Genomic DNA, 26,303 nt, shown 5'->3' on the forward strand with positions numbered 1-26,303 from the left:
TCTTTCCGTTAAAAGACTTATCTTGAAGACTGTATTTCAGCTCCTTTGCCCTCTAAGAAACCCTCCTTTCTCGCCCTGTTTCCTAGTGACCTCTTCTTCCTAGTAATATTCATGATTCATGCCACTTTTTTTTACCTCAAGGTTACAGAACATACTACATTAATTTTTTAAGGGCATGTATTTAATTTCCTCATTTAATTTGTAAAAATCTTAATATCAAAATGGAACCCTTAGCTTCCTTTATTCCCTCAAATTATTTAACCCTAGGTTTAGATTGATGTATAACTCAGGGTCTTAATTAATTGAATGTAAGTAAAAAGACTTTTCTGATTTTAACTTATTAGAAATAACACCTGAATCCTCTGAATTTATTTTAGTTGGTAGTTCTTCATAAGATATTAATACAAAAGTGAAAAGTGAAAGTGAAGTCACTCAGTCATGTCTGACTCTTTGCAACCCCATGGACTGTAGCCTACAAGGTTCCTCCATCCATGGAGTTTTCCAGGAAGAGTACTGGAGTGGGTTGCCATTTCCTTCTCCAGGAGATCTTCCTGACCCAGGGATGGAACCTGGGGCTCCTGCATTGCAAACAGATGCTTTTACGGTCTGAGCCACCAGGGAAACCAAAAATGGGATGCCAAAGTTAGACATATATTTTTAATGAACCTTTTTAAACTGAGGGTTTAAAGCATGTATGGTTCTATATTTCTTATTTGTTGGGAGCTAGCTATCACATTTACTGTTTCCTAAAATTTACTTTTTAAAAAGGATATTTAAGAAATCACGAAGTTAATTTGAATATTTCAAACTCCTAAGTACAGATCAGGAACGAAGGTATGAAACTCATGGCTTTGAGAGCCCGGAAGGAGAAAGACAAGAAACTAGTAGTGATAAGGAAGTTGAAGCTGAGATTTGGACATAATTATATTTTAAGCACTGAAGATTGATTTTTTTAACTTATTTCCTGGAAATGCATATGAAATTGGTGCCGTCATTTGGATATAAATCAAAACGACACAGTGAAATTCTGTTGACTTCACCCACAGTTACAGAGAATACTTTTATCTGAGCTTAGTCTAATTACTTTATTAAACTTGGAGTTGCTGTACCTGAATTTATGAACTAATAAGTCCTAATGAAAGCCTCATAGAAGTACCATTTTTGACATATTAGAGAAATTATAACACAAATATTTTTAATATGATAACTTCCAAGGGCATATATATATATATATATTTTTTTTTTATCAGTCTTACATCATTTATATGAATTAAAGCATATTAGGCCACTGTGAAGAAGTGGTTCAGTTCAAACCAGGCCATATTCCTGGAGGATTAGAAGCTCAGGGATGGCTCAAAGTATTGGAAGAACATTAGTATTTCCTCAGTTTTATTGATAGCATTTAAAACTAAGTAATCCTAATAAAATCATGGTGAGTACTATACTAATCATGTTAATTCAGTTGAGTTAATTGCTCAGTCATGTCTGACTCTGAGACCCCATGAACCACAGCATGCTAGGCCTCCCGGCTGCTGCTGCTGCTGCTGCTAAGTCACTTCAGTTGTGTCCAACCCTGTGCGACCCCATGGATGGCAACCCACAAGGCTACCCTGTCCCTGGGATTCTCCAGGCAAGAATACTGGAGTGGGTTGCCATTTCCTTCTCCAATGCATGAAAGTGAAAACAGAAAGTGAAGGCGCTCAGTCGTGTCTGACTCTTAGTGACCCCATGGACTGTAGCCCACCCGGCTCCTCCGTCCATGGGATTTTCCAGGCAAGAGTACTGGAGTGGAGAGGTCTCCCTGTCCATCACCAACTACCGGAGTATACCCAAACTCATGTCCATTGAGTCGGTGATGCCATCAAACCATCTCATCCTCTGTAATCCCCTTCTCCTCCTGCCCTCAGTCTTTCCCAGCAATCAGGGTCTTTTCAAATGAGTCAGCTCTTCACATCAGGTGACCAAAATATTGGACTGTCAGCTTCAACATCAGTCCTTCCAATGAACAGCCAGAACTGATCTCCTTTAGGATGGACTGGTTGAATCTCCTTGCAGTCCAAGGGGCTCTCAAGAGTCTTCTCCAACACCACAGTTCAAAAGCATCAATTCTTCGGCACTCAGCTTTCTTTATAGTCCAACTCTCACATCCATACATAACCACTGTGAAATCCATAGCCTTGACTAGATGGACCTTTGTTGGCAAAGTAATGTCTCTGCTTTTTAATATGTTGTCTAGGTTGTTCATAACTTTCCTTCCAAGGAGTATGCGTCTTTTAATTTCATGGCTGCAGTCACCATCTGCAGTGATTTTGGAGCCCCAAAAAATAAAGTCAGCCATGTTTCCACTGTTTCCCATCTATTTGCCATGAAGTGATGAGACTGGATGCCACGATCTTAGTTTTCTGAATGTTGAGCTTTAAGTCAACTTTCTCACTCTCCTCTTTCACTTTCATCAAGATGCTCTTTAGTTCTTCTTCACTTTCTGCCATAAGGGTGGTATCATCTGCATATCTGAGGTTATTGGTATATCTCCCAGCAATCTTGATTCCAGCTTGTGTTTCTTCCAGTCCAGCGTTTCTCATGATGTACTCTGCATAGAAGTTAAATAAGCAGGGTGACAATATACAGCCTTGACGTACTCCTTTTCCTATTTGGAACCAGTCTGTTCTTCCATGTCCAGTTCTAACTGTTGCTTCCTGACCTGCATACAGATTTCTCAAGAGTCAGGTCAGGTGGCCTTGTATTCCCATCTCTTTCAGAATTTTCCATAGTTTATTGTGATCCACAGAGTCAGAGGCTTTGGCGTAGTCAATAAAGCAGAAATAGATGTTTTTCTGGAACTCTCTTGCTTTCTCGATGATCCAGCAGATATTGGCAATTTGATCTCTGGTTCCTCTGCCTTTTCTGAAACAAGCTTGAACATCAGGAAGTTCATGGTTCACGTATTGCTGAAGCCTGGGTTGGAGAATTTTGAGCATTACTTTACTAGTGTGTGAGATGAGTGCAATTGTGTGGTAGTTTGAGCATTCTTTGGCATTGCCTTTCTTTGGGATTGTAATGAAAACTGACCTTTTCCAGTCCTGTGGCCACTGCTGAGTTTTCCAAGGATGCTGGCATATTGAGTGCAGCACTTTCACAGTATCATCTTTCGGGATTTGAAATAGCTCAACTGGAACTTCATTGCCTCCACTAGCTTTGTTCATAGTTATACTTTCTAAGGCCCACTTGACTTCACATTCCAGGATGTCTGGCTCTAGGTGAGTGATCACACCATCACGATTATCTGGGTTGAACATCTTTTTTGCATAGTTCTTCTGTGTATTCTTGCCACCTCTTCTTAATATCTTCTGCTTCTGTTAGGTCCATACCATTTCTGTCCTTTACTCAGCCCATCTTTGCATGAAATATTCCCTGTATCTCTAATTTTCTTGAAGAGATCTCTAGTCTTTCCCATTCTATTGTTTTCCTCTATTTCTTTGCAGTGATCACTGAGGAAGGCTTTCTTATCTCTCCTTGCTATTCTTTGGAATTCTGTATTCAAATAGGTATATCTTTACTTTTCTTCTTTGCTTTTGGCTTCTCTTCTTTTCATAGCTACTTGTAAGGCCTCTTCAGACAGTCATTTTTCTTTTTTGCATTTGTTTTTCTTGGGGACGGTCTTGATCCCTGTCTCCTATACAATGTCACAAACCTCCATCCATAGTTCATCAGGCACTCTGTCTATCAGATCTAGTCCCTTAAATCTATTTCTCCCTTCCACTGTATAATCATAAAGGATTTGATTTAGGTCAAGTCCGGGAGTTGGTTATGGACAGGGAGGCCTGGCGTGCTGTGGTTCATGGGGTCACAAGGAGTCAAACATGAGTGAGCGACTGAACTGACTGACCGACTAATACCTGAATGTTCTATCGGTTTTCCCCACTTTCTTCAATTTAAGTCTGATTTTGGCCATAAGGAGTTCATGATTTGAGCAACAGTCAGCTCCCAGTCTTGTTTTTGCTGACTGTATAGAGCTTCTCTGTCTTTGGCTGCAAATAATATAATCAGTCTGAACTCAATGTTGGCCATCTGGTGATGTCCATTTGTAGAGCCTTCTCTTGTGTTGTTGGAAGAGGGTGTTTTCTATGTCCAGTGTGTTCTCTGACAAAACTCTATTTGCCTTTGCCCTGCTTCATTCTGTACTCCAAGGCCAAATTTCCCTGTTACTCCAGGTGTCTCTTGACTTCCTACTTTTGTATTTTAGTCCCCTATAATGAAAAGGACATCTTTTTTGGGTGTTAGTTCTAAAAGGTCTTATAGGTCTTCATAGAACCCTTCAACTTCAGCTTCTTTCAGCGTTCCATAGACTTGGATTATGGTGATATTTAATGGTTTGCCTTGGAAACGAACAGAGATCATTCTGTCGTTTTTGAGATTGCATCCAAGTACTGCATTTTGGACTCTTATTGACTGTGATGGCTACGCCATTTCTTTAAGGGATTCCTGCCCACAGTAGTAGATATAATGGTCATCTGAGTGAAATTCACCCATTCCAGTCCATTTTAGTTCACTGCTTCCTAGAATGTCGACTTTCTCTCTTGCCATCTCCTGTTTGACCACTTCCAGTTTGCCTTGATTCATGGACCTAACATTCCAGGTTCCTATGCAGTATTGCTCTTTACAGCATCGGCCCTTGCTTGTGTCACCAGTCACATCCACAACTGGGTGTTGTTTTTGCTTTGGCTCCATCCCTTCATTCTTTCTGGAGTTATTTCTCCACTGATGATGTTAATTTCTTTAAGTAATTGATTAGAGAATGGTCTTATAGGACTCAAATAGTTTATGTTCAGAAGTGACATAACACAACCACAGCAGGCTGAGAAAGATAAGCATTGAAGGAATGGATATGGAGGAATCACACACAGTCTTCCTTTTCATCCCTCTACTGGATTTCACAGGACTTTTTGATCTCCAGATTTTAAACTACTGTGGGTATGGGCATGGTACCAAGAAGCCCAAAGGTAATGTGTGGTATGTGCTCTCGTATGGTTAAGGTTTCAGTTACCCCTAATCTGCAGATAAAAGGAAAATTACAGTGAAAATTTCAGTAGACTTTTTTGGAGAAATTAATATTTTTTACAAAGAACAAAGTTGAAGGACTTCTACTGTTTGAAAACTACACTAGTCAGAGTAGTCTGGTTTAAGCATAAGGATAAAAATATAGATTAATGGAACAGAATAGACAATTTCAATATAGACCTGCACAGACAGAACAATTGATTTTTGACAGATGTACCAAGGTAATTCAGTGGGGGAAATTGCAATCTTTTAAAAAAATAAATGGTGCTGGAACAATTGGATAACCACATGGAAAAAAATGATCTTCTTCCTATGGTGTGTACAAAAATTAACTCAAGATTGATCATAGGCCTTACTGCAACAGTTGAAACCGAAAAGTTTCTAGAAAGCAGGCAAAAAGCTTTATGATCTTGGGTTAGTGAAAGATCTTTTAGCATGCAAAAGCAAGAAATATAAGGAAAAAAATGAGAAATGAAACTATCAAAGTTTAAAACATTTGTTTGAAAAATACCCTGCAGACTAACATTTCCAAAATAATTATCTAATAAGAGAGTGTTAATTAGAAGATATGAAGAACTCTTGGTAATTCAGTAAGAACATGTATGTGCATCCCTGGTGGCTCAAAGAGTTAAGAATCCTGCTGCAATGCAGGGGACCCGAGTTAGATCCCTGGGTCGGGAAGATCCTCTGGAGAAGGGAATGGATACCCACTCCAGTATTCTTGCCTGGGAAGTCCCATGGACAGAGGAGCCTGGCCAGGTATAATCCATGGGGTCGCCAAGAGCTGGACACGACTGAGTGACTGACACTTTCAGTTTCAAGAACATATACAACCCTATTCAAAACCTACAGATCAATCAACAAGATAACTTCACCAAGGAGAGATAAAGCACCTGACATGCTGCTCAACTCTTAATCATTGGGGAAATGCAGATTAAATCCACAGTGAAATACAACTACACACTCACTAGAATGGCTGAAATTTAAAAGACCAATACTACTGTGCACTGACGAGGATGTGGAGCAACTTTAACATCCATTCATTGTTGACAGGAATTCAGAATAACACAACCACTTTGCAGAACTGTTTAGCAAGTTCTTATAAAGTTAAACATACACTTGTACCAGCCAGCAGTTCTACTCCCAGCTATTTACTCAAGAGCAATAAAAACAAATACCTACCCAAAGGCTCACACTCGCACCTTCATAGGAGCTTCATTCCAAAAGCTCCAAACTGGGAAGAACTGAAATATCCTTTAACTGATAAATGGATTTATAAATTGTATAATATTCCATACACTGAAGTATTTCTTAGCTGTAGAAAGGAATGAATATATATTTATTTGTTTATATATTAAATAAATGTATATGCCAAAATATTTAACACCATGTATGACTCTGAAAACTATTTATATTGAGTAAAAAGCGAGACACAAAAGGCTTTACACTGCCTGAATCCATTTAAAATGCATTTAAGAAAAAGGTAACATTTGTGAGGTGACAAAATGTACTCTGTTGTGCTTGTTATACAACTGTATACATATTTATCAAAACGTATCATACAATTTAAGGTTGGTAAATTTTGTTGTAAATAAATTTGACCTTAGTAAAACTGATTTTTTAAATGTGTGATAATAGAGTTAACTTTAAAAGTGCTATGCTAACTAATTATATTGAAGTGATGGTGATTTATAAAGGAGGATCATGTTTATTTAAGAAAGGCAGTCAATTTCATTAGCAATATGTACATTTTATTGTGCTTTATACTTTTATTTTAAAAGTATTTTATTATTGGGTTCTTACTAGAAAAAATATATATCTATATAAAATTCTTTATGTGTGGACTTTTTTGCTTATTCAAACATGGACTTACAACATAACTTTTAGGAAATCAAGTTTTTGGGTCGATAGCTTTAATTGGGACTTGACTGTCTTATTTACTACTATGTGCCTGGCATAGTTGGTGTACCTATTGTTGCATGACATATTACTCCCCAATTTATCGACTTGGAACAACAAACTTATTATCTCAGTTTCTGTGATCCACTTCCCAGCTTTCCTGTGAGAGCCTCTCTACAGAGATTCATCACAACATGGAAACTAGATTCCCCAGAGGGAGTGATCCAGGGAGTAGCCAAGATGCAGTCTGTCATTTTTCATTTTGCTGAAGTGACATTCCGTCAGTTCTGTATTTTATGTGACAAAAGTAGCCCAGCAAGTGCACCCCACACTCAAGGGGAGAGAATTCCACAGGACAAAAATGTAAGAATACAGAGAATACTTGAATTCAGCTTAGAGGCTGCCTGTTATGTAGTGATCAATAACTAGTTGGATAGAACTAGTTGTACAGATGGATGGACAGGCAGACAGATTAATGTTATTCCATAATATGTGTTAATGTTGCATACCGTCCCTTAAGAAGAACCCTAAAGACCTTGAGACATTTTAAGAAAGACTGACCTTTGGATGGTGAGAGGTCTAAATATTTTTCCTTCTATATATGAAAGATTCTAAAAACTTTTGCCTAAAAAACAGAAAATGTTTAAAAGACATGGTAACAATTGTAAAGCATTTGAAAGAATGAACTCTGGAACATGGATTGCATGTGTGCTAGGTAGCTTCAGCCATGTCTGACTCTTTGCAACCCTATGAACTCTAACCTGCCAGGCTCTCTGTCCAAGGGCTTCTCTAGGCAAGAGTGGGTTGCCGTGCCCTCCTCCAGGGGATCTTCTCCACCCAGGGATCACACCTGTGTATCTTATGTCTCTTGCATTGGCAAGCGGGGGTCTTTATCACTAGTACCACCTGGGAAGCCCAGAATGCAGATTAGCTAGTGTTTTTGACTCCAGACAGGCTTCTTTGTGCTGAAAGGAAGCTGTTATAGGAAAGTGATGCTATAGTAGAAATTGTGCTTCTGTATGAGAAATTTCTAATAAATTGAATGTTTGCTTGTCAGCACCATTCACGTTAAATTTTAAATGCTTTCTGGCAAGTACCTGCTACTTATCCTCAATCACTATGCATTCATCATGCTTTTATCTCCAGTGAATGTATTTAACTACTTTTTGACATTAAGCCATAAAACACTTCTGAAGGTTAGGATTTTATAGAAACTGTAGTCACAGACAATAGAAAACAAATTAATCTGAGATTCTTAAATATTCCTCTGTCCTTGTTGTAAGAGGTTAAAATATTCAAAAGAAAATATAAGTGAATGATAAGTGAGCTTTTTATAGACATGCTCATGTTTATTTTGGGTTCTCTCTTGGGCATATAATTTCTAAATATGAAAGCCTTAAAAAATACTTTTTACTTAATATCATTGTGTATTTGAGATTTCCACTTGAAATGCATTGAATATTGAAATGTTTTCAATTCATTAACATCACTTTGGTAAGAATGTTTGTTTCCATGATAGCCCAAGGGGAAATGGAGAGTTTCCCTTTTGTAAAGAGCCTTGGTTTTGTGGTGGAGTGTCATCAATAATGGAGGGCAGTGAGAGCACTGTCCTGTTCATGGTCATGTCACGTCAGGGAAATTGTGAGTTACTGCAGCTTTTGTATTTGCCTTACTTGTAAGACCATGCCCTTTCCCTCAGATAAGGGGAGCAGCCACTCTAAAGCTGGGACCATGGATAGTAAAATTTTACACTTGTATATGTGAAAATGGGCTTCCTTGCTGGCTCAGATGGTTAAGAATCTGCCTGCAATGCAGGATACCCAGGTTCGATCCCTGGGTTGGGAAGATCCCCTGGAGAAGGGAATGGCAACCCACTCCAGTGTTCTTTCTTGGAGCAGTCCATGGACAGAGGAGCCTGGTGGGCTGTAGTCCATGGGGTCACAAAGAGTTGGATACAACTGAGAGACTAACATTTTCATACATAAAAATAGTCAGCAACTGGTGATAGAATATTAAAGACAGAAGGGATTTCAGGAAACTACTTAAAGGAGACTTTGGCTTAATGAGACATTTTGTGGTGTCACTATATACAAATTAACATTAAAAAAATTATTTTTAATATTTGTGTGTGTAAATGTTTAAACCTGAGCCACGATTCCTGCCCTGCAAATAGGTTCATCTGCACCATTTTTCTATTAATAGATTCTATATATGTGCATTAATATATGCTGTTTTTTCTCTTTCTGACTAACTTCACTCTATATAACAGAGTTATAGTTATAGACTGTATATATGTAGTCCAGGTTCATCCTTTTTCCTCTTCATGGCTGACCAGTGATCTAGAGGGGTGGGAGGGAGGCTCAAGATGTTATATGGTAGAAACCGACACACCATTGTAAAGCAGTTATCCTCCAATTAAAAGTTTAAAAAAATGTTTACCACCCCCCCCCCAAAAAAAAAAACTTGAGGCATCAGAGCTAACTATTAAACAGAGAAATGTCATTTCTTAAAAGGATGTTAAAAAATATGTCCTTGACATAGGTTAATGTTAGGGTTAGGCAATGTTTTTTAAATAATTCAACTACTTCTTTTGACGTTGAACTATAGTGTAAATAAAGTTCTATATAATCAGAATTGAGTTAGATAGGAAATTAATTTCTAGGAACTAATGCTTACAATTAAGTTAAATTTTTCAAATATGGCTTTTAATAGCAAAGATTTTATAGCTGAATATAAAAATTTTAAATGTAAATATATAGTATATTAATCTAGATCCAATATAGAAAGGAAAATATGTAACAATCTGCTAGTATAAGCAAGAGGTAAAAGCTTGGATGTGCAGGACTTCAACTTCTGAATACAATCAGCAAATTTTAGTGAAGGGGGCTGGATATACTTTTGCCATCACTTGCTCAGTAGAATTAAGCCAAATATTTGAAAAGTTATGAACTTCATACTTTAAAATGTCATCAAATGTAAAACAAGTGAGTTTTTACCAAAATGTTTAAAAGAACCATGTGATTTTGTGATCCAAGGCTCAAGTAAAATGATAGCTGGTCTTATGCATCTATTTTTTATTTTGCTTTTTAAAGATAATACAGATTTTGGTCTGCATATAATAAATATTTTTTAAAGAATATTTGAATGAAAGAATTGATTTTACAAGAACTAATAACTGTATCCTCGTTTGTTGTTGTTGTTCATTTGCTAAGTCGTATCCGACTCTTTGCAACCCCATAGACTGCAGCATGCCAGGCTCCTCTGTCCTCATCTGTCTCCTCGAGTTTGCTCAGATTCATGTCCATTGAGGTGGTGATACCATCCAACCATCACATCCTCTGCCACTGTCTTCTCCTTTTGCTTTCAATCTTTCCCAGCATCAGGGTCTTTTCCAGTGAGTTGGCTGTATGCATCAGATGGCCCAAGTATTGGGAGCTTCAGCTTCAGCATCAGTCCTTCCAATGAATATTTAGGGTTGCTTTCCTTTAGGATTGACTGGTTTGATCTCCTTGCTGTTCATGGGACTCTGAAGAGTCTTCTACTGCACCACAGTTTGAAGGCATCAATTCTTTGGTGCTCAGCCTTCTTTATGGTCCAATTCTCACATCCCAGTTTAGCTTTTCCTTTTTTTGATTAGCTTAATTCCACAATTATAATTTAAATTTTTTGATGTCATAATAAGAGCCATATTTGACTAACATATTACTTCTATGAGAATAGCTTATGTCTGAAAAAGAGAACACTCATAAATCATCAAATCATCATCTTTCAACATAACCTTCTCACATCATTCACAGGAAACATGTAGGATCTTTATGACTATAATTCAGCAAATTGTAAATAGAATTTTATAGTTGTTTTGTTTTTGTTTGACAGCTCACCGGAAAATTCAATAAACAAATCTAATGAGTTCTTTATAATCTCATCATCTAAACTCCATAGGACAGTACATGGACATTACTGTCTCTGATTATAGATGGAAAGAATAGGAAAAACTGATTTATCTCCCTTTCTTATTTTATCTCAGCCTCAAAGGGGAGAGGGGGCAGTTCTTTGTGAAATAATTCATGTTGTAACATTACACTTGTTTTAAACACTAGAAACAAGCTTTGCTAAAAACATAAACCCTAGTAATAGATTTTGTTTTTAATATTGCCATTGTTTGTCAGTCATAAGCTTAGAAAATACCTAATTTTTAATTTAAATGTCACATTACAGAGTTTTCTTTTTACCTCATTCTTTATATCTGAATTGCAAACAATCATATCATTCCTTATTGAAGCAAGGAAAACAATTAGAAAGTAACAAGAAAAACATTTTTCTCTTAAATTTAAATTTATAAACAGGATGATTTGATAGTATGTGTTATCGTTTCAGTCAGGGATTATGTCTAAAATATAAATAATAATTGCACAAAAATGTCAGTTAATTTGGTCACATGTATTTCAAGAATCTGATGGTTGCTGGCAATCATTTTTGATGATTTTTAAAGTTCTATATAAAGTGATTATATAATCCATACTTTCCTGTTTCAATCACAGCTCAGATTAAGGTTTTCAGAGCACAATTCAGCGCAGTGTTTCATCATTTTTCCTGTGGTTGGTTTAGGAAAACCTCTCTTTCAAAATTAGTGAGCGCAAATAAGTAATTTAGATAGTGTGTACATACTATATTTTGAAATGCATTCAGTCCTATATAGAAATGTATATATTACCTAGATAAAGGCAACATAAAACATTTATTAAATACTCTCTAGGTACCAGGTAGTTAGTAAAGCTTTTTATATGGATTATATAATATTTGTTTGTTAATGTTACATTTATTGTACATGTTTGGAAATTAAGGATTTAGAAATACTGATACACTCAAGGTCACTAAGTCAATAAGTCATGTTTATGGTTTAGTGTATTTGTTCTATCAAAACCAATCTTTTCTTTTGTATAAACTTTCAATCTAAATTATACTATCACAGTATGTCCATACTCTCAATCTATACTTGAATAATAACCTTATTTTAAATTTTATGTTTTCTACTAATTTCTCTGCTAGGTTATACACATACAATAGGACACACTTATAAAGACAGTTTTAAAATGGGCCAAATGTTTAGAATATATAGAAAGGTAATTTGAATGTTACCCATTTTCCAAATAGAAAGTTTTATTAGTCTTATCATAATAATGGGCTTCCCAGGTAGTGCTAGTGGTAAAGTTTATCTGCCTGCCAGTGCAGAAGACATAAAAGACACTGGTTTGATCCCTGAATTGGAAAGATCTCCTGGAGGAGGGCATGGCAGGCCATTCCAGTATTCTTGCCCGGAAAATCCTATGGACAGAGGAGCCTGGTGGGCTACAGTCCATGGGGTTGCAGAGTCACACGTGACTGAAGCAATTTCAGTTCAGTTCAGTTCAGTCGCTCAGTGTCCGACTCTTTGCGACCCCATGAACTGCAGCACGCCAGGCCTCGCTGTCCATCACCAACTCCCGGAGGTCACTCAGACTCATGTCCATTGAGTCCGTGATGCCATCCAGCTGTCTCATTCTCGGTCGTCCCCTTCTCCTCCTGCCCCCAATCCCTCCCAGCATCAGAGTCTTTTCCAATGAGTCAACTCTTCTCATGAGGTGGCCAAAGTACTGGAGTTTCAGCCTTAGCATCATTCCCTCCAAAGAAATCCCAGGGCTGATCTCCTTCAGAATGGACTAGTTGGATCTCCTTGCAGTCCAAGGGACTCTCAAGAGTCTTCTCCAACACCACAGTTCAGAAACATCAATTCTTCAGCACTCAGCCTTCTTCACAGTCCAACTCTCACATCCATACATGACCACTGGAAAAACCATAGCCTTGACTAGACGGACCTTAGTTGGCAAAGTAATGTCTCTGTTTTTGAATATACTATTGAGGTTGGTCATAACTTTTCTTCCAAGGAGTAAGCGTCCTTTTTTTTTTTTTAACTTTCTTTTGCTTTACAATACTGTATTGGTTTTGCCATACATTGACATGAATCAGCCACAGGTGTACATGAGTTCCCAATCCTGAAACCCCCTCCCAACACCCTCCCCATATCATCTCTGTGGATCATCCCCGTGCACCAGCCCCAAGCATCCTGTATCCTGTATTGAACATAGATTGGCAATTCGTTTCGTACATGATAGTATACATGTTTCAATGCCATTCTCCCAAATCATCCCACCCTCACTCTCTCCCACAGAGTCCAAAAGTCCGTTCTAAATATCTGTGTCTCTTTCGCTGTCTCGCATACAGGATTATCATTACCATCTTTCTAAATTCCATATATATGTGTTAGTGTACTGTATTGGTGTTTTTCTTTCTGGCTTACTTCACTCTGTATAATAGGCTCCAGTTTCATCCGCCTCATTAGAACTGATTCAAATGTATTCTTTTTAATGGCTGAGTAATACTCCATTGTGTATATGTACCACCGCTTTCTTATCCATTCATCTGCTGATGGACATCTAGGTTGTTTCCATGTCCTGGCTATTCTCTTTCAATTCTGGTTTCCTCGGTGTGTATGCCCAGCAGTGGGATTGCTGGGTCATAAGGCAGTTCTATTTGCAATTTTTTAAGGAATCTCCACACTGTTCTCCATAGTGGCTATACTAGTTTGCATTCCCACCAACAGTGTAAGAGGGTTCCCTTTTCTCCACACCCTCTCCAGCATTTATTGCTTGTAGACTTTTGGATTGCTGCCATTCTGACTGGTGTGAAATGGTACATTGTGGTTTTGATTTGGATTTCTCTAATAGTGAGTGATGTTGAGCATCTTTTCATGTGTTTGTTAGCCATCTGTATGTCTTCTTTGGAGAAATGTCTATTTAGTTCTTTGGCCCATTTGTTGATTGGGTCGTTTATTTTTCTGGAATTGAGCTACAGGAGTTGCTTGTATATTTTTGAGATTAGTTGTTTGTCAGTTGTTTCATTTGCTATTATTTTCTCCCATTCAGAAGGCTGTCTTTTCACCTTGCTTGCAATCACCATCTACAGTAATTTTGGAGCCCCCAAAAATAAAATCTGACACTGTTTCTACTGTTTCCCCATCTATTTCCCATGAAGTGATGGGACCAGATGCCATGATCTTCATTTTCTGAATGTTGAGCTTTAAGCCAACTTTTTCACTCTCCTCTTTCACTTTCATTTCTGCCATAAGGGTGCTGTCATCTGCATATCTGAGGTTATTGATATTTCTCCTGGCAGTCTTGATTCCAGCTTGTGTTTCTTCCAGTCCAGCGTTTCTCATGATGTACTCTGCATAAAAGTTAAATAAGCAGGGTGACAGTATACAGCCTTGACGCACTCCTTTTCCTATTTGGAACCAGTCTGTTGTTCCATGTCCAGTTCTAACTGTTGCTTCCTGACCTGCATACAGGTTTCTCAAGAGGCAGGTCAGGTGGTCTGGTATGCCCATCTGTTTCAGAATTTTCCACAGTTTATTGTGATCCACACAGTCAAAGGCTTTGGCATAGTCAATAAAGCAAAAATAGATGTTTTGCTGGAACTCTCTTGCTTTTTCCATGATCCAGCAGACGTTGGCAATTTGATCTCTGGTTCCTGTGCCTTTTCTAAAACCAGCTTGAACATCTGGAAGTTCACGGTTCTCGTATTGCTGAAGCCTGACTTGGAGAATTTTGAGCATTACTTTGATAACCTGTGAGATGAGTGCAATTGTGCGGTAGTTTGAGCATTCTTTGGCATTGCCTTTCTTTGGGATTGTAATGAAAACTGACCTTTTCCAGTCCTGTGGCCACTTCTGAGTTTTCCAAATTTGCTGGCATATTGAGTGCAGCACTTCCACAGCATCATCTTTCAGGATTTGAAAGAGCTCAACTGGAATTCCATCACCTCCACTAGCTTTGTTCATAGTGATGCTTTCTAAGGCCCACTTGACTTCACATTCCAGGATATCTGGCTCTAGATTAGTGATCATACCATCGTGATTATCTGGGCTGTGGAGATTTTTTTTTTTGTACAGTTCTTCTGTGTGTTCTTGCCATCTCTTCTTAATATCTTCTGCTTCCGTTAGGTCCAGACCATTTCTGTCCTTTATCGAGCCCATCTTTGCATGAAATGTTCCCTTGGTATCTCTGATTTTCTCGAAGAGATCTCTAGTCTTTCCCATTCTGTTGTTTTCCTCTGTTTCTTTGCATTGATCACTGAGGAAGGCTTTCTTATCTCTGCTTGCTATTCTCTGGAACTTTGCATTCAGATGCTTATATCTTTCCTTTTCTCCTTTGCTTTTCACCTCTCTTCTTTTCACAGCTATTTGTAAGGCCTCCCCAGACAGCCATTTTGCTTTTTTGCATTTCTTTTCCATGGGGATGGTCTTGATCCCTGTCTCCTGTACAATGTCATGAACCTCCATCCATAGTTCATCAGGCACTCTATCTATCAGATCTAGGCCCTTAAATCTATTTCTCACTTCCGCTGTATAATCAAAAGGGATTTGATTTAGGTCATACCTGAATGGGCTAGCGGTTTTCCCTACTTTCTTCAATTTGAGTCTATCATTATAATAGTGCCTTAAAGACTTTTCATGTCTATACCACATTTTATTCTTATGTCACTCTGTTAGACATATGAGGTAGATACTAATTTTCACATGAGGGAAATAAGGCATAGAGAATAGCTTAGTTTCAATTCTGTGTGCTTTCCCTTGGGACCACACTTATCATGATGATATTCTATTATTACAAATCTGTACTGTAAATTATACTGTATTATAAGATGTTATGGATGTGACTAACTGGGAACTATAACGTGACCCAAATTTGCTGCCTGAATTAAGATATCTATCTATCTATATATATATATATATAAAATTCAACATAAGATTTTTAAGTAAATGCAGATAGATCAGTGAACTGGAAGACAGAGTAATGTATATCACGTAGATTGAGCAGAAAAAAGAATTTAAGAGACCTCTGGAACGACATCACGCATATAGGGGCCCAGATGGAGAAGAGAGAAAGGGGCAGAGAATTTACTTGAAAAAATAAAAGCTGAAAAGATCCATAACCTTGGAAAGGAACAGACACCCGGATCCAGGGAGTACCGAGTGTCCAAACAAGATGAACCCAATGAGACCCACACCAAGACAGATTATAATACTTAGAAGGGCATAAATTAAAGGTACAGAATCTTGAAAGCAACAGAGAAAGTCAACCAGTTACATATAAGTGAACTCCTTTATGACTGTTAGCTTACTTTTCAGCAGAAACTTTTTAGGCAGAAGTGAGTGGTACCATGTATTTAAAGTGATGAAAGGAAAAAACCTACAACCAAGAATACTCAGGAAGGTTATTACTAAGATTTGAAGGGGAAATAGAATTTTATAGATAAGCAAAAGCTGAAAATTTTCAAACGGCTAAATCAGCTTTAAAAGAAATGTTAAAAAGACTTCTCTAAGGAGAAAAGACAAAAATAGAAACACAACTAGAAACATTTAAATTACAGAAGAAACAGGCAGACACACAGTAAAAGTAGTATCAGCCATGTATAAAGTTAGTAGTAGAGTTAGAAGTCAGAAGTAAAAGCATCAACATCTACAATAACTAAGGGACACAAAACCCAAAAAAGAAGTAAAATACGTTAACAAGAAAGTTAAATGTGATTTGGAGGAGTAAAAATGCAGGGTTGTTAGAATATAGTTGAACTTGAGATCACTAACTTAAAATAAGCACATATGCATTGGTGTTAAAGATGAACCTCCTGGTAATCACTGAGTCAGAAACCTATAATAGATACACACACATGCAAGAAAAGAGAAAGGAATCCAGTCGTAATATTGAAGACAGTTGTCAAATCACAAGGAAAGAGAGTAAAAGAAGAAACAAAAAGGACTACAAAACCCCCAAAACAGTAAACACAGTGAAATAAGTACATACCTATCAACAGTTACTTGAAATGTGAATGGATTAAATGGTCCAATCAAAATATATAGAGAGGCTGAATGGAGTAAAAACAAGGCCCATATGTATGCTGCCTGGATGAGAGTCATTTCAGATCTAAAGACACACAGAGACTGAAAACAAAGGGCGGGAAAGAGGTTTTACATGCAAATGGAAACGAAAAGAAAGCTGGGCAGTACTTAGATAAGATAGACTTTAAAACAAAGACTGCAGTAAGAGATAAAGAAGGACATCACATAATGATAAAGGGATCAAATCAACAAGAAAATTAACAATTGCAAATATGTGTATACCCAACATAGGAGGACCTAAATGCATACAGCTCATGTTAACAAACACAAAGGGAGAGATTGAGAGTGATACGATAATAGTAGGGGACTTTAACAGGCCACTTATATCAACAGGCAGATCTTGTATACAGAAAATCAATATGGAAACACTGCTCCTAAATGACAGATTAGACCACATGGATTTCATAAGTCTCATGAAATTTAAGAAGATTGAAATCACATCAAATATCTTATTCTACAACAGTGCTAATGAGACCATTGCTATAAGGAGGAAGAAAACCGGCAAAAAACACAAACGTGGAAGCTAAACAATATGCTACTAAACAACCAACGGGTTACTGAAGGAATCAACGAAGGAATTGAAACAGTGTTGGAGACAAATAAAAATGGAAACACAATGATCGGTATCTATGGAACATAATAAAAGCAGTTATAAGAGGAAAGTTTACAGTGATACCAGATTACTTCAGGAGACAGAAAAAAATCTCAAATAAATAATCAAACCTTATACCTAAAGTAACTAGAAAAGGAGGGACAATCAAAACTCAAAATTAGTAGAAGGAAAGAAATCATAAAAATCAGAGAAAAAGTAAATGAAATAGAGACTTAAAGAAAGAAAAAATCAATGAAACTAAGACCTGGTTCTTAACAAGACAAACAACGTTGGTAAACCTTAGCCAGACTCATCATGGGCCTAAATAAAATCAATAGTAAAAAAGAAGTTAAAACTGACACCATTGAAATGCAAAGAAACGTAAGAAATTACTATGAACCATTACATACCTTCTAGGTTGTAAAAGACAACCTAGAAGAAATGAATAAATTCCTAGAAATATACAGTTCCAAAGATTGATTGAGGAAGAAATAGGAAATATGAACAAACTGATTACCAGTAATGACACTGAATCACTAATTTAAAAATCCACCCCCCCCCCAAATAAAAGTCCAGGACTAAATGGCCTCACCAGTGAGTTCTACCAAACATTTAAAGGATAACTGAAATCTGTCCTTCTCAAGCTGCTTCAAAAATCTGAAGGGAAAGGAGTGCGTCTGAACTCATTCTATGAGGTCAACATCACCCTGATACTGAAACCAGATGGAATTACTACACAAAAAAGAGAATCAAGGTCAATATCACTGATAAAGCTAGATGTAACACTTTTCAACAAAATATAAGCAAACTGAATTCAACAGTACATTAAAATGAATATATAATAACTTGATCAGGTGGAATTTATCCCAATGGTGCAAGTATAGTGTGGTATCCAAAAATCAATCAATGTCATAACATTAGCAAATTGAAAAAAATTTTATTATCTCAGTAGATGTAGAAAAACTTTTAGCAAAATTCAACATGCATTTAGGATAAACAATAGAGAGGAAACTTAGCACAACATAATAAGAGACATATATGACACCCAACGTCATACCCGATGGTGAAAAGCTGAAAGAATTTCTACTAGGATCAGGATCAAAACAAAGATGCCAATTATTGCCACTTTATTTAATATAGTATTGTAAGTCCTAGCCACAGCAGTCAAATAAGAAAAATAAATAGAAGGAATCCAAATTGAAACGGAAGAATTAAAACCATCATTGTTTGTGATGACCTGATTCTATATAGTGGTAGTCGGAGGAGTAGAGTAGTAGTGTTAGTCGCTCAGTTGTGTCCAGCTCTTTGTGATGCAGTGGACTGTAGCCTGCCAGGCTCATCTGTCCATGGAGTGCTCCAGGCAAGAATACTGAAGTGGAGTACCATTTCCTTCTCCGATACTATATACAGAAAATCCTAAAGTTGCCATCAAAAAAACTTAAAACTAATGAATGAATTCAGTAAAGTGACAGGCCTCAAAATTAATATCCAAAAGTTTTCTATGATTCTATACACGACAACAAAACATCAGAAAGAGAAATTAAGAAAACAACCCAATTTACAATTGTACCCTAAAGAGTGAAATGCCTGTGAATGAAGTGTTAGGCAGGCAGTCATGTCTCATTCTCTGTGGCCCCATGAACTGTAGCCTCGCCGCCGCCTCTGTCCATGGAATGCTCCAGGGGACCTTCCTAACCCAGACTGAACCTGGGTCTCCTGCGTTGCAGGCAGATTCTTTTATATGTGAGCCACCACCTGGGAATAAACCTAACTAAAGCAGTACAAGACTTGTACTCAGAAAACTGTAAGACATGGATGGAAGAAACTGAAGATGACATAAACAAATGGAAATATATACCATGCTTATGGACTGGAAAACTTAACATTGTCAAAATACTCCTTAGGCAATCTATAGATGGAGTGTAATCAGTATCAAAACACCAAAATCATTTTTCACACAACTACAGCAAATAATCATAGTCAATTAATCAAAGGAGGCAAGTATATAAAATGGGGAAAAGACAGCCTCTTCAATAAATGGTGTTGTGATAACTGGACATGCAAAATAACCAAACTGGACTACTTTCTCATACCATATACAAAAATAAACTCAAAATGGATTAAAGACTTTAAGACCCGAAGCCATAAAACTCCTAGAAAAAAACATAGGCTGTATGCTCTCTGACATCAGTCCTAACAGTATAATTTTGGGGAAATATGTCTCCTTAGACAAGGGAAACAAAAACAAAAATAAACAAATGGGACCACATTAAACTAAAAAACTTCTGCACAGTGAAGGAAGCTATCAGCAAAGTGAAAAGGCAGCCAGCTGAATGGGAGAAGATATTTGCAAAAGATTAAAGTCTAAAAGATACAAAGAACTCGCATAACTCAACATCAAAATAACAAAGAACCCATTTTAAAAGTGGCCAGGGGGCCTGAATAGACACTTTTCCAAAGAAGACATATGGCCAACAGCCACAAGAAAAGATGTTCAATATTACTAATCATCAGAGACATGCAAGTGAAAATTACAATGAGATATCACATCAGAATAACTGTTATCAAATAGACAACGAATAAGTGTTAATGAGGATGTGGAAAAAAGGGAATGCTTGTGCACTGTTGGTGGAATTGTAAATTGGTGCAGACACTATGGAAGACAGTATGGAAGTTCCTCAGAAAATTAAAAATATAACTGCAATATGATTTAGTAATTTACTTCTGGGTGTTTATTTGAAGAAAATAAAAACCATAATTTGAAAAAAATATATGCACTCAAATGTTCACTGGACCTTTATTCACAATACCCTAGATAAAGAAGCAACCTAAGAGTCCAACATGAGGTGAAAGGATAAAGACAAAGTGGTACACACACACACAAATAGCTAAATAGCTGAAGGTTTTAAGAACTGCAAATTTCATGTATATTCAGTCACACTTTTTATTGTTGTTACAAATCTCTGCCACTACATTGGGCTTTTGTAGTTCTGTGGAGTTTTCCTTTGTCCCTTTTTTCTTTCTTCTTCTGTTTTTTTTTTTCTTCTTTTTTTTAATAATTTTAATTTTTAATTTCTTAATTCCTATTACATTTTTTCTATATTTTTCACTGCCTTTCCTACAGTTCTCATCCCCTTGAAGTTAATCTTTAATGTATATAAATATTCTTCATCTACCTTTGTTTAACTTATCTATTCTTTCTTTCTTTTCTTTATTTCCTTTCCTCTCAACATATTTGTTAGTTTTGTTTTCATTGGTTTATTCCACACTTGGCACCTTGCGTTAGTTTTGTTTTCCAGTTTGTACTTAAGTTAGTTTTGTTCTTAACTAGTAAATATAATTTTTTATTTACTTTGTTCTCCAGGCCAATCTACTGTACTTTATTTTTGTTGGACTGTTTTGACTTTGCTCATGGGTGTATGTGTATATGGTGTATATTCCTTATTTTGATTATTATTTGCCTGATTTTGTAACTTCCATTTGTCTGGGTTTCACCTTTGGTTTCTCATTTTTTGGATATTTGTTTTAATCTCACTTAATGCCATAACAAACCACTTACGGAATCTTCGTTCCTGACTAGAGATCAAGCCCTGAGCCTTTGGGGTGGGAGCACTGACTCCAAGACCCAAGACCACCAGAGAACTAAAACTAGGAAGGATCAGATAGTGAGAACTCATGCAAAGGAGACCACTGTAATACAAGACCCGGCATCTCCCAGCCACCAGTAGCACCCTGTCAAGTATGCCTCTTCCAAACAACAAACAAAATAAAAATACAAAGCCAACCATCAGCAGACAGGATTACCACCTCACTCCGCCTTGCCCATCAGAGGAGAAACAAACAAAAAGTCAGCACAAATCTCACCCTGTAGGAAGCTTACACAAACCACTAGACCAACCTTAGGAGGGCAGAAACCAAAAGGAAGACAGAATTCAGCCTTGGAGCCTGGGAAAGGGAGATCTCAAACACAATAAGTTAGAAAAAAAATAATGAAGAGGCAGAAAAATAATACACAAATGAAGGAACAAACTAGAAATGCAGAAGTCCAAATAAATGAAGAGGAAATAGGCAAACTACCTGAAAAAGAATTCAGAATAATGATAATAAAGATGATCAAAAACCTTGAAAACAAAAAGGAAATAATGCAAGAATCAATTAACAAAGACCTAGAAGAATTAAAGAATAAACATACAGAGAAAAACAAGACAATTATTGAAATTAAAAATACTGTAGAAGGAATCACTAGCAGAATATCTGAAGCAGAAAAATGAATCAGTGAGCTGGAAGATAAAATGTTGGAAATAAATTCTGAAGAGCAGAATAAAGTAAAAAGAATGAAAAGAACTGAGGATAGTCTCAGAGACCTCTGGGACAGTATCAAACACACCCACATTTGACTTATAGGGGTCCCAGAAGAAGAAGAGAAAAAGAAAGGGTATGAGAAAATTTTTGAAGAGATTATAGTTGAAAATTTCCCCAACATGGAAAAGGAAATAGTCAATCAAGTTCAAGAGGCAGAGAGTCGCATACAGGATAAGACCAAGGAGAAACACGCCAAGACACATGCTAATCAAACTAACAAAGACTAAACACAAAAAAAAGAATATTAAAAGCAGCAAGGGAGAAGTAACAAATAACATACAAGGAAAACCCCAAATGCTTAACAGCTGATCTTTCAGCAGAAACTGCAGGCCAGAAGGGACTGGCAGGATATATTTAAAGTATTGAAAGGGAAAAAGTCTACTGTACTCCACAAGAATCTCATTCAAAATTAATGGAGAAATCAAAAGCTTTTCAGACAAGCAAAAGTTAAGAAAATTCAGTACCCCATAACCAGCTTTACAACAAATGTTAAAGGGACTTATATAGCCAAGAAATACAAGAGAAGAAAAAAGATCTACAAAATCAAACCCAAACAATTAAGAAAATGGCAGTTCAGTTCAGTTCAGTTCAGTCGCTCAGTCGTGTCCGACTCTTTGCGACCCCATGAATCGCAGCATGCCAGGCCTCCCTGTTCATCACCATCTCCCGGAGTTCACTCAGACTCACGTCCATCGAGTCCGTGATGCCATCCAGCCATCTCATCCTCTGTCGTCCCCTTCTCCTCCTGCCCCCAATCCCTCCCAGCATCAGAGTTTTTTCCAATGAGTCAACTCTTCTCATGAGGTGGCCAAAGTACTGGAGTTTCAGCTTTAGCATCATTCCTTCCAACGAAATCCCAGGACTGGTCTCCTTAAGAATGGACTGGTTGGATCTCCTTGCAGTCCAAGGGACCCTCAAGAGTCTTCTCCAACACCACAGTTCAAAAGCATCAATTCTTCGGCACTCAGCCTTCTTCACAGTCCAACTCTCACATCCATACATGACCACAGGAAAAACCATAGCATTAACTAGACGGACCTTAGTTTGCAAAGTAATGTCTCTGCTTTTGAATATGCTGTCTAGGTTGGTCATAACTTTCCTTCCAAGGAGTAAGTGTCTTTTAATTTCATGGCTGCAATCACCATCTGCAGTGATTTTAGAGCCCCAAAAAATAAAGTCTGCCACTGTTTCCACTATTTCCCCATCTATTTCCCATGAAGTGATGGGACCGGATGCCATGATCTTCATTTTCTGAATGTTGAGCTTTAGGCCATCTTTTTCTCTCTCCTCTTTCACTTTCATCAAGAGGCTTTTTAGCTCCTCTTCACTTTCTGCCATAAGGGTGGTGTCATATGCATGTCTGAGGTTATTGATATTTCTCCTGTCAATCTTGATTCCAGCTTGTGCTTCTTCCAGTCCAGCGTTCTCATGATGTACTCTGCACAGAAGTTAATTAAGCAGGGTGACAGTATACAGCCTTGACGGACTCCTTTTCCTATTTGGAACCAGTCTGTTGTTCCATGTCCAGTTCTAACTGTTGCTTCCTGACCTGCATACAGATTTCTCAAGAGGCAGGTCAGGTGGTCTGGTATTCCCATCTCTTTCAGAATTTTCCACAGTTTATTGGGATCCACACAGTCAAAGGCTTTGGCATAGTCAGTAAAGCAGAAATAGATGTTTTTTCTGGAACTCTCTTGCTTTTTCCATGATCCAGCAGATGTTGGCAATGGCAGTAGGAACATATTTGTCAGTAATCACTTTAAATGTAAATGGATTAAATGCTCCAACTAAAAGACACAGACTGGCTGAAAGGATACAAAAACAAGACCCATATATACTGTCTGAAAGAAACCCACTACAGACCTCACAGCACATATAGACTGAAAGTGAGAGGATGGAAAAATGCATTCCATGCAAATGGGAAGCAAAGCAAAGTTGGAGTAGCAATCCTCATATCAGACAAAATAGACCTTAAAATAAAGAATGTTACACGAGATAAGGAAGGACACTATGTAATGATCAAGGGATCAATCCAGGAGGAACACATAACAATTGTAAATATCTCTATGCACCCAACATAGGAGCACCTCAATACATAAGACAGTCACTAACAGACATAAAAGGAGAAATTGACAGTAACACTATAATAGCAGGAGACTTTTAACATCCCACTCACACCTATGGATGGATCATCAAAACAGAAAATTAATAAGGAAACACAAGTTAAATGATACATTAGATAAGATGGATCTCATTGATATCTTCAGGATATTCTATCCAAATGCAGAGGAAAACACCTTCTTCTCAAGTGCACATGAAACATTCTCCAGGATAGACCTCATCTTGGGTCACAAATGAAACCTCAGTAAATTTAAGAAAATTGAAATCATATCAGGCATCTTCTCTCAACCAAAATGCTATAGACTAGATTTCAATTACAAGAAAAAAACTGAAACACAAACACATGGAAATTAAACAACACGTTTCTAAATAACCAACACATTACTGAAGAAATCAGAAGGGAAATAAAACATCTAGAAACAAATGAAAATGAAAACATGACAACTCAAAACCTATGGGATGCAGCAAAAGCAGTCCTAAGAGGGAGGTTTATGTCAGTACAATCCTGCCTTCAGAGACAAGAAAAGCATCAAGTAGACCACCTAACTTTACACCTAAACTGGAAGGAGAAGGAAAAAAACACCCCAGAATTAGTAGAAGGAAAGAAATCATAAAGATCCAAGCAGAATAAATGAAAAAGAAATGAAAGAAACAATAGTAAAGAGTAATAAAACTTAAAGCTGGTTCTTTGAGAAGATAAAGTTTGCAAGCCTTTAGCCAGGCTTATCAAGAAAAAAAGAGAGAAGCATCAAATCAACAAAACCAGAAATGAAAAAGGAGAGGATACAACAAACACTGTAAAAATACAAAGAATTATAAGAGACTATTATGAACAACTGTATGGCAATAAAATGGATAACCTGGAAGAAATGGACAGATTCTTAGACAAGTTCAGTCTTCCAAGACTGAACCCAGTAAGATATAGAAATTATGAGCAACCCAATTAGAAGCACTGAAATTGAAGCTATGATCAAACATCTCCCAAAAAACAACAGCCCAGGACCAGATGGCTTCACAGGACAACTGGACAACTCTATCAAACATTTAGAGAAGAGCTAATGCCTATCCTTCTAAAACTCTCAAAAAATTGCAGAGGAAGGAACACTTCCATACTCATTCTACAAGGCCACCATCACTCTGATACCAAAACCAGACAAAAACAGCAGACAAAAAAGAAAACTACAGGCCATGTCACTGATGACCATAGATGCAAAAATCCTCAACAGAATTTCAGCAGAGTTCAGCAACACATCAAAAAGCTCATACACCATGAGCAAGCTAGTTTGTTCCAGGGATGCAAGGATTCTTCAGTGTACAAAAAACTATCGATATGATACACCGTATTAACAAATTGAAAGATAAAAACCATATGATCATCTCAATAGATGCAGAAAAAGCCTTGGACAAAATTCAGGACCCATTTATGATTAAAATGCTTCACAAAATGGGCATAGAAGGGACCTACCTTAACATAGTAAAGGCCATATATGATAAGCCTACAGCAAACATTATTCTCAATGGTGAAAAACTGAAAGCATTCCACCTAAGATCAGGAACAAGATAAGGGTGTCAACTTTCACCACTATTATTCAGCATAGTTCTAGAAGTCCTAGCTACAGCCATCAGAGAAGGAGAAGAAAGAAAAGGAATCCAGATCGGAGAAGAAGAAGTGAAGTTCTCACTGTTTTGCAGATGACATGATATTGTATATAGAAAACCCTAAAGATAGTATCAGAAAATTACTAGAGCTAATCAGTGAATACAGCAAAGTTGCAGGATACAAAATCAATGCACAGAAATCACTTGCATTTCTATATACTAACAATGAAAAATCAGAAAGAGAAATTAAGGAATCAATCCCATTCACCATTCCAAGAAAAAGAAATATCTAGGAATAAAGTTACCTCAGGAGACAAAAGAACTGTACACAGAAAACTATAAGACACTAATGAAAGAAATCAAAGACAACAGAAACAGATGGAGAGAAATCCCATGTTCCTGGATAGGAAGAATCAATATTGTGAAAATGACGATACTACCAAACACAATCTACAGATTCAGTGAGATTCCTATCAAATTACCAATGGCAGTTTTCACAGAACTGGAACAAAAAATTTCACAATTCATATGGAAACACAAAAGACCCTGAATAGCCTAAGCAGTCCTGAGAAAGAAGAATGGAGCTGGAGGAAACAACCTTCCTGACTTCAGATTATACTACAAAGCTACAGTCATCAAGGCAGTATGGTACTGCCAAAGAAACAGAAATATTGACCA

The 26,303-nt window shown here is 37.2% G+C and overlaps 1 protein-coding gene across 1 annotated transcript in view; it reads left to right on the forward strand.

The window, feature by feature from the left end:
- The window catches only part of PPP1R9A (protein phosphatase 1 regulatory subunit 9A), a 334,795-nt gene that overhangs the window by 209,974 nt on the left and 98,518 nt on the right, over positions 1-26,303 (forward strand). The window lies entirely within an intron of this gene.

This window comes from Budorcas taxicolor, chromosome 4 (genome assembly GCF_023091745.1).
Source record: "Budorcas taxicolor isolate Tak-1 chromosome 4, Takin1.1, whole genome shotgun sequence".
Classification (NCBI taxonomy): Eukaryota; Metazoa; Chordata; class Mammalia; order Artiodactyla; family Bovidae; genus Budorcas; species Budorcas taxicolor.